This window comes from Phaseolus vulgaris, chromosome 1 (assembly GCF_051622355.1).
Source record: "Phaseolus vulgaris cultivar YP4 chromosome 1, ASM5162235v1, whole genome shotgun sequence".
Taxonomy (NCBI): Eukaryota; Viridiplantae; Streptophyta; class Magnoliopsida; order Fabales; family Fabaceae; genus Phaseolus; species Phaseolus vulgaris.
The window spans coordinates 45,145,864-45,154,831 of NC_143498.1; the positions used below are offsets into that span (position 1 = coordinate 45,145,864).

At 29.2% G+C, this 8,968-nt stretch overlaps 1 pseudogene; it reads left to right on the forward strand.

Annotated features, from left to right (window-relative positions):
* Positions 1–1,040: 1,040 nt before the first annotated feature.
* LOC137816054 (ethylene-responsive transcription factor 1B pseudogene) lies at positions 1,041–1,620 on the forward strand (annotated as a pseudogene).
* Positions 1,621–8,968: the final 7,348 nt, after the last annotated feature.

Consider the following 8,968-nt stretch of genomic DNA (forward strand, 5'->3'; position numbering starts at 1 on the left):
ATGTGAATGTATGAGATAAGTGTAAGGCCTTCAGATTAAAAATTATTTATGATTTGTATTTGTTGTCACGAAAACACATTGATCATAACATATAAATTAGTGTCGATTTAGCTGAGACTATAACTTAAATAAATATAAATACTAAAATAAATAAAATTAGTATTTGCTAAATCGACACTAATCTTATTTATTTTTAATATTTATTTTAGTTAGTGTTGACTAAGCCGACACTAATGTGACACTAACAAAAATAATTTTATTACTTATTAAAAGAAGTTAAAAATATTTAGCATCAACGTAAAGTTGACTAAACTGACTCTAGTAGTATTTGATATTAAGTAGAGTCTATTAGTGTTGGCTAAACTAACGTTAATTCTACAGTATAACACAAATAATTATTTATTACAAAATTTAAAAAAGTAATTTTACATTTTTTATTTCTTTTAAAAAATAATAATATTTTGTGTCGTATTACCTCGTTATCATCCGTACTAATCCAACACTAACATAAATATTTATTGAAATTAAAAAGATAAAAATAATTTTGTAACTTTTTGAAAAAAAAAATAAAATCTTTTGTGTTCTTATAAAGTTACAATTTGACGAACACTAATATTTAAAAACTAATTTTATATTTTCTTACCATATATAATTATGTTGATCTACACCCTTATAACTAAACACATAGTTAAGAATATATCCGAATGGATCCTAGCTAGGTGACCATTTTCCGAAAGTTACTCAATTTGTAATTCAACATTCTCGTGTTCAACTCTTTCTAAGGGTGCTTCCTCGAACTTGAGTACCAGGATAAAAAACAGGTTCCATGAAATCAGCAACAAAATAACGTTATATATATAAAGAGAGAAAGACCGGAAAACATTTGAATTATTAAGAAAATCAGTGTTGGAATGCTTCTAGATGTGGAATCACTGAGGCAATAAATCATAGCCATAACATGATGACAAGCATAGATGATCCATATTATCTGACTGCAATATCTATATATATACTAATCCGATTTCTTCAAAGCAACCAATATGGGTTCCCCTTTCTTTGAGCTTTCAGATTGGGGCACATTGATGGAGCCTTCTGATATTTTGTTTGAACCATTTTCAAGCAAAGATATTGGTTATGACCCTTTCCATGACTGTCTTTCCTTTGATATGATTGATGACTCAAGGGATCCACAAGAACCAAGTGAAGTGATTGAAGCTATGGAAGTGGTGCAAAGTAAGAAGTGTGGTATATTGGGGTAAGGAGAAGACCGTGGGGAAGATTTGCAGCGGAGATCAGAGACGCGACGAGGAAAGGTACGAGGGTTTGGCTTGGAACGTTTGGTAATGCAGAAGAAGCTGCTTTGGCTTATGATCAAGCTGCATTTGTGATGAGAGGAACAAGTGCAGTGCTGAATTTTCCTGTCAAAAGGGTTATGGAGTCTTTACAAGAGCTGAATTATTTTGGTTGCAGACAAGGGTGCTCTCCGGCATTGGAACTCAAAAAGAAGCACAACATGCGACGACAATTATCCTCAAAGTCTAAGGAAACTAAAACCAAACTGGAATTGGAAGAATCGAGTGTTTTGCAGGACTTGGGAGCTCAATAGACACTTCATATCAGATCAAACTGCAAGCTTGAAGGATTATAAATTTTCTTCTCTCTCTTTCTTTATTTCTTATTACGTTCAAACTCATTCTTCAAAACCAATTCTACTAAAACAATATCTCATGCTAGTTTATCTCTTTAAAGTTCATCTTAGCAAAAGAAATTACGCTTCTTCTTCTGATAATTCGTGCCTAAAAATACAAATATTTCATCCCCTACGAAAATAAATGTTGTTTGGAAGCAATTTGATTATTAACCTATTAAAATTTAGGATCGTCATTTTTTTTTCCAGCAATTTAGGATCATGATGAACCAATACGGAATCTAATTTTGATTTACACCCCAAGATTTACATGACCTTGTCCACAAAATCAACAAACGTAATTACTAAATTTCACCCGACAAAAGAAGAAAAATAAATTATCTATACCTATATATAAAAGGGATTCCCCTCTTAACTGCTCTTAATTTTTTTCCCATTTTATCCTTATATTAATATTTAATTTTATTATTTTATTATGGTCATTGTGTCTTTTTTTATTTCCCTGCTCTTAATTTTATTCCCATTTTATCCTTATATTAATATTAAATTTTATTATTGTATTATGGTCATTGTGTCATTTATTATTTTTTTTACAGTATTTGGTAAACGTAGTGGGGCGGTTTTGAATGGAAAGAGATGTGGAGGAACGGTTATGAATTGAAAGAGAGGTGGAGGAATGGTTATGAATTAAAAAATATGATTTATTTTGAAAATTAATTGCATAATGAGAGAGTGTCTGTTTTATGAGAGAGAAATAAATTTAATAAAATATTTGAAATAAATGGAACAACCGTTTTGGATTGAAAGAGATAATTTATTTTGAAAATTAATTGCGGGAGTGTCTATTTTATGAGAGAGAAATAAATATTAGGAAACGTAAGTAGTGGCCAAACGTGAACAATTTTATTATTACTGAGTGGTTACCACTTTTTTCAGTAGTTTCCACTGTTTACATCCACTTTCTTCCGAATGAGTAGTTGAGCGGTCAGTAATTTTCACCGTTTACATCTACTTTCTTAAGAAGGAGTAGTTTTCACCAGTTATATTCAAATTGTAAGGAGTAGTTTTCACCAGTTGCATCCAAAGAAAAAAAATGCTCATAAATTTGGACACATCTTGAACCCTATTCCTTCACGCTCCATGTTCTTCTCCTATTCTCACGCGTCTTAGTCCCTCTTCAATCACCATTGTACAACAACAACTACCATTGCTTGCTCCTTCTCACACTTCCCAAAGCATTCGAAGCAGAGACGCGTCTCATTGTTATAGGATTTGAACATTTTTGTTTCTATTGCTTTCTTAATTTTTTTTATATTTTTGTATGAATCCTAAGTCCAGCTTTGCGAGCAAAGTTTTTATATCTACTGATGTTTTGATCTATTAGATATTACATAAGTTGGAAGTTTGGTAATTTGTATTTAGTTTATTATTTTATTTTTTTTAACTTTTTTGCCATGGAAGACGTGGATTCAATTGATATGGTGATAGATTCTACAACTTCCCAACATACAACCCTTGCATAAGACGTTTGATGAACATGAAAGTTACTATTCTAAACTTGAAATGGGAAGATCTTGAATAACATTACCATTTGCATTATGTTTTGACATTATTTGCTACTCCAATTTTTTAAAACTTAATTTTAATTATACAAAGTTCAACATTACACCCAAGTTAAATCAAAATTTAATATTCAAAAACAATAAAATAAAAATATAAAAAAAAATAATGTAAAATCTTAATAAAACTATTATCAGTGGTGCATTTAGATAATTTACATGTCTTCTCATATAATTTAATATTTATTAAAATTATATAAATATATAAATAGTAAAAATGAAAAATGCGCATATACACCTACACTCAGGTGTCTGTGTTCCCGCTAGTATATATAATAAAAAAAAGTTTAAATAAAACAGTTTTTTTTTTTTTTTGTGTCATTTGCTACCTTTGTTTATGTTAATTTCGTAGAGAGGAAAATATATTCAATGGTTCATGATTTAAAAGCCATAAAAATAATGTTAATCATTATTAATCAAAATAAATCATAATAATAACTTCTCAGCATATACATATATACATACATATATATATATATATATATATATATATATATATATATATATATATATATATATATAGCACTTAAGTATCGTTTTGTCAGAATACGCTAACAATGCTAACAAGTAAAAGATGAAAATTTCTAATAGATTTTTTTTTATGCCTGAGTGTTAATATCCTTTAAGATTTCAATCAATGATAAAAAAATATTATTACAATTTTTTTAACCAATTTTAAATATATTCGTTCACAAATTGTGATAACTTAATTTTTATTTATTTTTTAAAATTTTTGTTAATCACTTGCTTAAGGCAAGCATATCACACTTTGTAATGATTTTTAATCCATCACAAAAAAATTGCGACAAATTTTTTCTATCACAAATGTAATATTATAGACAACTAATAAAAAATTATTTTTAATTTGTCCATATATTTATATAAATATATTTTTTATTTACTACAGATATTTATACAAATGTATTTTTATTTACTGTAGGTAATATTATTAAATTTTGAAATAATTAAGAATTATATTATATATTAATTTACACATGTTATTTGAAATAATTATATATATATATATATATTCACACTCTAATATATATATATATATAATAAATGTAAGAGTCGTAAAAAAAAAAAAAAAAAAAGACAGAGTCTCATCAATCTTAGTGAGATCAGTTGAGAAAAGTGTTTCTCTCAACTTGATTAAACTTATATTAAAATTTGGTAATATTTAGATTACTTGCTCTAGGTTCCTAAATTTTAGAGTGGTTCCCGTATTTGAGGTAGAATTTCCATAAGTGGAATTTCAGGTAAGGGAAGCTAACTTTAACTTTCAATAGTACCATAGGCTAGAAGATCTGAATATGGAGGAGACGTGGTCCCAAGTTTTAATTTCTCTTGCAGGGATGTTATTTGATAAAATTGTTTGATTTTATATTGTGTGAACATGTATAAGTATTATATTTTGATAGTTTGAAAGTTAAATACTGTTTTTATGTTGGAAAAGTTCTTGAATGGTATGAATTTTTAAACTTTATGTGGTTGAATGATATGTATTATATATGAATGATAAAAATTGTATGAAATTGATGTCATATATTTGGGATAATGTATGAGTTGTGGTTTGATGAAATTAAGTATGAAAAACCTATGTTTAACAGAGATCCTCTAGCTTCACTGATGATTTAAGTCATATAGACTAAGATATCAGGTGGTGAGAAGTTGAGAGAGAGTTCATACACACCGGGCCCCGCTATAGACACTCGGTATTGGATGTTTGAACTTACCCTAATCCTTTCTCTTGGATTCGTTGGTAATATTTGGATCAGGTGTTAGTCTCAGGTAAGGGCATACTTAATGAGTCTTCCGGAAGATGATGGATTCATGTGTAGTCAGTGGGATTGAAATGAAATCCAATGATTGTGATTGAAAATAGATACATGTGTGGTCTATATGAATCATGGAATTGGTAATGAAATTTCATATGACAACATTTAAAGAAATGTTTATAAATGATTAGTTTGATTGGTTTTTTTGCATGAACTAAATATGTTACGAAATTTATTTTCATTAGCTTACCCTTGTTTTCCTTGTTGTGTTGTGAACTGCGATTATTGTACTACGTACGCAAGCGAATGATCATATAGGTGTCAGAGGGTCTCGAGGGCTTTGGGATATAGTGTTGAACCTTATATTGTTAATATTTGTATTTCTATAAGTTATAATCTTGTAATAGAAATATTTTGAAAAACTCCAAGTCTGTATAGAAATCGGTAGAACTTGTATTGTAATAGTTAGATGTATTTTATGGGAAGTTACATTTAAGGTATGAGAGCGTTTCATCTTTGGATGACATGAGGGTAATGGGTTTATTGTCTTTCTCTTGCGTGTCGATTTTGTTTAAGTCTAGCTTCAAGACTTAGTTAAAAGTTTATAATAGGATGTTTAACAAGAAGTCTTGTTTATGGTTGAATCAAAGTGATTTTTATGAATAGAGATGAAAGTATTAAGAATGAAAAGAATCTTGATAAAGTGGTGAGGGTGCACACTCATGACTAAATCGAGATGATTTTCTATCTTAATTCTAAAAGTAGAGTATACTTTTTTTGTATATGTTTTGGGATAGTTGTTTCTATATTATGTGAAGTTGATATTGAATACATGTTTATTTTAGGGAAATAAGTTTAATCAGTGTAAGTGTTTGGTTGCAAGTTTTAAAGCGGTCTTTTCAGCTAATAATGTCTTTTCAACTAATAGTGTCTTTTCAACTAATAGTTTTCCACCCATATTTGTTTTAGTGTAGTATTTTTTATATATATACACGGTAGGTGGTTGTTATTACAGATGGAATCAAATTCTAAGTGAGTTTGAGACATATGTCTTTGAAGGATCTAGATATAATCTTTAAGGATGAATTGACTTTATGTCGATCACATTCTTTTTTAATTGTGATGAATAGAAATGCGACATCTTCAAATTGGAATAATATGGAATGAGTAGTTGCATAACGAGTATGGAATGCGTCACAAATTAGGGTAACTTGTTTCATAATCCGACTTCAATTAGAGATAAATAATACATGTTAGAGAAGTAGTACTTCGACAAAGTGGAGTTTTATGCACAGATTTCCAGAACAAGTGTCAAGGTTGTCTTCAAAGAAAAAAAATGGAATTTTCTTTGGTCTGGTGCTTAAGCAGGGTTGAAGTTATTGACACGTTATAAAATGGCTTCATCTGAGTAGTAAAGTTGAAAAATTAAATTGAAGTTAATAGATTGTGGGCCGAGTATGCTACAATGAGGAATATCAATATTGTTGGTGAAGAAGGATGCAGAATCTAGATTATGTGTGGATTTTTGAAAGATAAACGAGATTGTTAAGGGATAATAGTATGATGGATCAAGTTGCATGAAACATCAATTTTTTCCAAGTAGACATGAGATTCGGGTATCCAAAACTTTAAGTAAAAAATGAAGATGTGTATAAGACAACCTATAGATCCAAATATGATCAATAAGAATGAGTAACGATGTCATTACAAGGCTAGCATGTAAACGAAAAGTTATGTGATTTAATTGATTGTTACAAGAGATTGATTAGTTACATTCCATATTGTAAGAACCTTAAGTACTTGTTTGATTAGAAGAGACTAGACGTGGGAGAAAAGAGATTGATGAAGTTATTATGGGAGTAAGATTTCAAGTTTGTCTATCATCTGAAGATTTGGTTGAAACTGCCATGAGTAAGGAGACATTTCAAGTATCAGACGTAATGGTTAAAGATTCAAATTAATGAAATGTTAAGAACTAAGTGGACTGAGAATTTCATTATGGAAGTAAAAGGGGAATTATGAGGTTTAGAATAACTTGTTCGTATTTGCAAACAATAAGTTAGAGAACGTAGTCTAGTATAAAATTATAAAAATGATTTAATGTGCATCACGCATAACTAAGATAATATTTGAAGAAGTTTTTTTTATGGTTCAACATAAAGACGAAGTGACTCCATTTGTCCTTGTTTGTCTAACCTATAAAAGACTAAAGTGGAGTATCAAAGACCTAGGATAATGTTCCAACCATTGGACGTGACTAAGTAGAAATAAAGTTGTGTTGTTATATCTGTGGTTCCTTTTCCACACATAATGAGAGTACATAATGGAATCTGGATTGTTGTAGACAGAGTAATGAATGATGCATAATTCCTTTTGGATAAGATGGATGGAGTTTTGAAATATTATTAGTTTTAGTGGATGTATTATCCTGGGAAAGGAAATGTTACTGCAGATAGTTAAAGTCATGAAGAGACATAAGTATCAACACTTAAGATTATATGGTTGTAGTTGAGGGGAAATTTCAACAATTTAAAATTGGAAGTTGCAGTACGTTTGTTATAACTAACGAGTTCTAGAAAGTGAGAGTAAGGAAATTGGTGAAATTGAATTTGAAGATTATTATAATATTATTATGTATTGATGAAACTGAAGAGTTATCTGTGGGAAACGAATGGTATATTAAGATTTAGAAACAAAATATGTGCGCAAAGTATGAAAAATTGAAGCGGATGGGTCATCTAAGAGTCACGAAAGTAAGTTCAATGACATCTAAGTATGATCCAAGGGTATCAAGATTTCAGGAAGTTTATTTGGTGACATGGTATGAAGGAAGATAAAGTCAAGTATGTAAATACACAACATCTCATACATTACCCCAAATGTATGGCATCAAGTTCATACAAACTTTTATCATTCACATATAGTACATATCATTCACATACAATGTATATCAATCACTCCTACATTATTTAAGATTTTTCAAATCAATTACACCATATCTCAATTTCATACATCTTTCATCATTCACACCAATCTATATCATTTAGAAATTATAATATTCAATTGATCATACATCATTTAAGATTTTTCAAATCAATTACACATATATCTCAATTTCATACACATTTTGTCATTCACACCAATCTATATCATTTAGAAATTTCACAATTCAAGTAAAAATATACAAACAAATATTCATTTTATATTTATAAAAAATTATATATATTCAAATTCATTGAAGATACAAGAAGAAAATGATGAGAAATAAAGAAATTTAATTAATTTTTTTAAAGATCATTTCAAGAACAATTAAACCATACAACTTCTAAACAATTCAAAAACATCAATCCAAACTGAAATTGATTCAAACATCATTCTTTAATCATTTTAATACAAACTCATATATTCATCAACACATAATCAAATTTCAGTTTAACTAATTTTATACCCTAACATGCATAATCTAGCTACTAGATTAATTTAGGTATAATTACCTTTTTTATCCCTACATTTAGAGTCAATATTCAATTTACTACAGTAGTTTTTTAAAAAATCAATTTGGTCCCAAGGTCTTTTAAAAAGTATGCAATATGGTCCTTTCTTTTAAATTTTTACTAACCGTGTTAATTTTTTATGATGTGACATACACACTGTCACTAGTATGCACATGTCGACTTTGCACTTAGGGACAACTGGGACAAATTTTTAATATGTTATTATTTGACATTGAAATTATGTGTTTAATGTGAAATTGGGAAAAGTATATGAACGGCCTCCCACGCCACTGTATCTTTGTCGCAGATTCTGTCACCGTTGTTGCTTCTATCACTCACTCTTCGTATCTAAACATCTTCTCTCAGTCTCAACAATGAGTATTTCGGCATGCGCAGAGCTATCACGTTGTTTTGTCGTCGCAAACCTAA